Raw genomic sequence first — 6,361 nt, forward strand, 5'->3', positions numbered from 1 at the left:
CCTTCCCGTTCGTCGGGTCCTAGGCTCCTGACGGCGTCCGTCCGGCCCTTCCAGGGTGGCCGGGAATTCTGGCCTCCTCCGGTGCTCTACAAGGGGCGCATGGTGAAAGTATGGTCCCTTTTTTATGTGACAGCGGTTACAAGCAATGATATAAAATGGTACAACCTGCTAATCCGGGCTCCCGGATGTGTGCCCTTCTCTCTGCTCTTCGGCCGTCCTTACGATCCGGTCCTTTTTCTGTCTTCCTTCCAAGGGTGGCGGGCGAGACGGCACGACGATGATACAATTACATTTCACCGCAGCTGCCGAGCGTGATCCGTGGCGAGCCTACGCTTCCTGATACGCTTGGTCATTACGCAAAAGAAATGCTAGTGTAAAAGAATCAGATCTGCCAAGTAAATTAAATGACGCGAATTTTAACGCACGTTCGCAGGTGCGTTTGCATGCGCGCTCGCGTGCGCGCTCGCCTATGCGCTCGCCCTTCGAGCCGGTAGGAAGCGTGAGTCCGCCGTCGACAAGTCCGCATAGTGACGGACAAAATGTCACGTCACAACATATATATTTATTTTAAAGCAACTATGTGTTTTTCATCCACCAATTGATTCATCTCATTATTCTGTTTATAAAAGTATTAAGGTTATAAGAAAATTAATAGTTTATGAATTATTAAACATTTTATGTTAATATATGCCAGAATAAAGTACAAAATATCTCGTAAACTATTGATTTTTTGATACACTACTTTAATACTTTTATATGTAAAATAATTAGAGGAATCATATTTTGTAAAACAATTATTCGATTTCATTTAAAAAAGTGAAAGTAACCTTGAAATCTCCGAAGTGCCTCCATCCATGGAAAAACTATTAATAGTATATTAATAGTATCAAGTATATTATATCCCCTTGATGTTGTACAACTTCAATAAATATAATATTACATATCTCTAAAAATAGGGGAAATATTCAAAGTGAACAGAGTTATTGTTCCATCATGTATATATTGTATGTATATATATGTATATACGTTTATTATATACTTTTATACTTTTATTTAAAATAAGACATACCCAGCAGATAAAATTATATCCATAGTAGAAATGTCCCAAGCCAAATTTTACCTCTCTCTGTTTTATTTGCAACATAAACTGCCAAATCTAATTGAAATAAATAATTTAATAAGCGTTAAATATATACTACCACTCTTGATAATTCGGACACATGCATAAATTTTATCAAATGGATGAGTAAATTTAAGACATTATTATAAAACGTTAATTATGTTACTTTGTCGCAGATATTAAAGAGCAACCCCATCCCTTACATTTAATGACATTTTTGTTACTTTTAGCTTCAATATGTGTCAAAATCAATCCATTTTTTAGTTTCAAAGTAAAGTTTTCACATTAATGTATGAACATAGTAAATAATAAATTAATTTTGAGTCCAATTTAATACATTTTCCAGAGTTAAGTTATGTAACTACAATGTTTTAACGACATACCCGGTAAAAAATTTTTAATTAATGAATATGTATAAATATGTATAAACTTACATAAACACGCATAAATATTCACAAACTATAATATATAATTACGTATAAAGTATGTCCATAAATGGTCATACATCCTCTTTCGTTTGTAAAATTATTTTTTAGTGTAATAGAAATAATAATAGTAATATGAAAACATTAAAAATAATTAAAAAGGTAATTTTCGCATTATTTGTTTTAGAAAAAATCAAGTTTGAAGAAATGACTTTGAAAAAAATTACTTACGTATAACCGTATTACATAAACTAAAAAAAAAATCGGTACATAAATAATATAGTTCAAGTGGTAATATTATTGATTTTTTATTATAAATTATCCCTCAATAGTACGTATGCTTGCATTTAAAAAAAAAAGAAATCAAATCTTTAAATTATGCCAATTGCAAAAACAATATATAATTTATTGCAACATATAACATATACTATTATATTTTATAAATTGCGAAAAGAACATATATTTTATTGCAACATATAACATTTAATTAACGAGACAAAATGATACGTACCTTTATCTTTCTATTCAAGAGTCTTTTATATTTGCAATGGAATACAACATTTAATCTCAAAAATTTAAAGACGAAGCATCACAAAATGAGAAAATTTTATTAAAATAGCTTTAAATTTATTTTACCTATTACGTGGGACACGTAGAGGTAAAATAAACGTTTATTATATAATTCGGACCCAAGCTGTCGATGGAGCTCATATTCAGAATTCGATCGGTCTAGCCTTTATTAAAAAAACCGAGAATTTCGGATGCTTGGATGCCCGCAACTCGCTGACTCGCGTAAAGATACGTGTCTCTTGATATAAAATTATGCATAATTATGTATAAGCAATTTTTAATATTTTTCCAAACTTGTTTTTTTTCTAAAACAAACGATACAAAAATTATCCCTTTAATTATTTTTTTTGTTTTTACTTACTATTATTATTTCTATTACATTAAAAAGTAATTTTACAAAAGAAAGAAGGATGTATGAACATATATATGGACATATTTCATATATAATTATACATGTCTATGAATATTTATGCGTGTTTATGTATGTTTATACATATTAATACATACTCATGCATGGAAGATTTTTTACCGGGTATTGAGTAGAAGCAAGGTCGACATATAGAAATGGTTAAAAAATAAATAACTAAAAATGAATATAATAAAACACTATGAATTTATCAATTTGACATATATTCTTTTACATGTATTTTTAGGATATTTGTATATATCAACACCAACTACAAAACCCTTATAAATTATTTTCAATTCTATATGTCAAAATGTATTGAGATTATTTTTCAGAACATTCATGGTAGGATACAGATCGTACGATAATAGAATATTGACAGTACGACACTATGATAGTAGAATATTGATAATATGAAATAACTTTCGAAAACTCGCTTTTGTCATATAAAATAACAAATAATTTTTGAAACTTTTCTAGCTTATCCTTGCCTGTGGCGTTACAATGTGTGTACAAATATTCTAAAATATATAAAAGAATAACACAATTGTTATGTAATAACACAATTTTGTACACAATCATTCATTGATATTTATGTAGATATCCGGATTTTGAGCGTTAGTAAAATTAAGCATAAGAAGTTAAAATTCTAAAATAAAATTTTCTTATAGTTATTTACCTGTTCACGTAAATCCTCATCGAGGTTATAATTGGACAATTTGTGAAGAATTGCTACCGTCTCATTTATCTGAAATTATGTCAACAAAAAACGAAAGTTTGGTTAATTATATACATTAACGGACACAGCGCCGATGACCTTGATCTTGACATATGTTGTCAAGGTCATGGCCCTGAGAAAACTCCGACAGGTTTAAGGTGGCGGTCGCTCTTTGTTAAAAAATTAACAAAAAAACTTTAAGAAGAATATTCTTTTTCAACCATATAAAACAGAAATTTTCTGCTTTAAAGTATATTTTACAACTTTCCACGCGAAGTAACTCCCAGTCCGCCTTCCCCCCTGCTTGGGGGCCCACGACTTTCATATTTTCTTATATAATTTTTGTTCTTCGAACAAAAAATTTTTTCCTGCATTACTCTGCATACATGATTTTCGATACATGATTTTCGATACATGATTTGATTAGGGTTAGGTTATTATATAGTGATGGATATGTAATAACCTAACCATGTAATAATTAAACCATGTATCGAAAACCATGTATGCAGAGTAAAGCAGGAAAAAATTTGTTTGGATCGTTATTGGTTAAAAAGTTATTAACAAAAGAAGTTTGAAAAATAACGTATCATTTCTGCTATATATGCAATATTAAATACTATTCTACACAGGTTTTGACTTTGAACACGAAGCAACTTTCACCCTCCTCCTCCCCTGCTTTAGGGGCGCACGACTCTCACCCCCCTTCGACTCCGCAAAGAGGCGCATGATTTTCACCTTCGACTCTTACCCGCCATCCCTCCTGCAAAAGGGCACACGACTCACACCTTTGACTTTCACCACCCTCCACCCCTGCAGAGAGTTGCTGGACTTCCATAATTGTCTGTTTGACATGTGTCAAAGTCACGGTCGTCGGCACGGCGCAGCGTCCCTTACAGTGCATGACTATCAAACATATTTTAAAGCAGGGAATTTTCGTGTTATAGTTGAATTTTCTTTGTTAATAACTTTTTAACGAAGATCGACCGCCATCTAAAACTTGTCGGAGGTTACTCAGGGCCATGATGACAACATATGTCAAGATCAAGGTCATCGACGTAGTGTCCGTTAATGTATATAATTACCAAAGTTAATAGTAAAACTGAAAACTTTGCATTCAGTGAATCAGATTTCAAATAAAACTTTGACATGTGTAATTTCATTGTTGCTTGTGCGTATTATTCTAGTTATAAATAGTTATTAATGCTTTTGTTCTGTTATAATACATACCTTATTATAAATAGTTTGACATATGTATTGTAATGTGAGAAATAAAATAGTCATTAAAACGAATACAAAACTGTCATTTAAATAGCCGATAGTATTAGTAAATGTCCAGATATTCCGACCTCCAAGCAAATAATACATTGATAGACAGAAACCTAAAGCATAGTTAAAGTACCATACTATCTGTATTAACATTTGTACTTTGAATATTTTGTTTAGTTTGCGTGATATAAGGCATAGTTGTAGATGGACGTGCCTGTAATAAATTGTAATTGTTATAATTAATCAAACCGAGAGACATACACGTGTTACGTCCAACGGACTCACGCAGCCTTTTTTCTCTCTTTTTCACGAAGACCTGGAGTTATCAACGCGTAAGACTGTTAAAAAGTAATAAAAATCTTTCTCACGAAAAATTAAAAGCAAAAACTTCAGTATCTCCTCATTAACGTTAGATAAAATAAAGTTGAAATCGGTGAACGCAGGGAGCTAATGAGCATCGTCGATGACATCCTCCTTGGACAACGCTATTAAAAATGATAACTAATGTCAGTGAAAGCCCGATACTGGCGCCTAAACATTTTTCTGACAGTTAAGTCGCGGACAATTCTCACGATGTCCGCGACCATAAAAAGTGACACGCGACGTCCAGGTGAGGTGTTTGACGGGCCCGTGCCGACAGTGCACGTGCGCTCGTCTTAATCGATGCACGTTCATTTTCCTATAATTTCAAGAGGATCGTAAAATTAAGACATTGACACAAAACCGACTCCTTTCCTCCCCCACAATCTCGACCAATCCAGAAGCCAGAAAAGTGTCTCACCACCTAATTAGAACCCCACCAATATATAAACCGCGGTTCCGCGGCCCTCAGAGAGAATTTTTTCGGAACTTAACACAGAGACAGACAGACGGAGACAGACAGACGGAGACAGACAGACGGAGACAGACAGACGGAGACAGACAGAATCTTTTCTCGGAGTCAACCCGCTAAATAACACATTTCTTTTCGAAATCAATCAGTTAAAGCCCAGAACTTAGAAGCAGTGCGAGAGAAAAATTATCAACCTCGCTTACTTAGCCAGCGAGATTTAAAAATTTAGAGTCAGTGCTGAAGAAACATCGTCAACCTCACACATCCTGCCCAGAGAACTTCCACCGATCAGCATCTCAGTAATAAGTCAGTATGTTTCTATTCTCTAATCCCCCTCGTTTTTTCTTTCAGTAATTCATTTCAATGTTTCCTTAGTTTCTTTTTATTATTTATTTATTTTTATTTGATTCTTTTTATTTCTTTCTTTCTTTCTTATTCCCTTTTTAAGTTCCCATGTAAAAGGAAATGAAACATTGCAGTCTGTTCACGCTATAATTTTAATCCCTATCGCTATTCCCTTCGCGATAATTGTTCGCTCCTGTCGACCAGTCGGACGTGTCCGCCCGCTAATACTATCATCGCCCAAAGAAAATCAGGCCAAATCCTGTCAGATCCACTCACCAAAATTCCCTTTCCTTTTTATTCTCTCGCTATCCTCTCCGTAAATTCTCCCTTCTGTCACACTACATCAATCACACACTCACACGCATCATTCAATTACAAAATAGATAACCAACTAGTTAACGGTAACTTTAGTTTTAAATATATAATGTAAATTAAAACTCTTACTATTTATTTACGAACAACACCTCCTTATATTCGTAACGACAAGACCACGATTGCGCTTGCTCTTATCCCCGGCTATTTGGATTCATTTTCAAGGCCGAAAATAAGGGCATCGGACGCACTGGCACATCTGGTGTCAAAATGTGTCCTCACGGCCCACTGACCCAGTTTGCGCCTTTAGCGCTTGCGTTCGCCTCTAGGTCCGCACAGAGGAGCATCAACCTCGAGAGAGGCTTCC

Source organism: Trachymyrmex cornetzi, unplaced genomic scaffold (assembly GCF_001594075.2).
Source record: "Trachymyrmex cornetzi isolate Tcor2-1 unplaced genomic scaffold, Tcor1.1 scaffold255, whole genome shotgun sequence".
Lineage (NCBI taxonomy): Eukaryota > Metazoa > Arthropoda > Insecta > Hymenoptera > Formicidae > Trachymyrmex > Trachymyrmex cornetzi.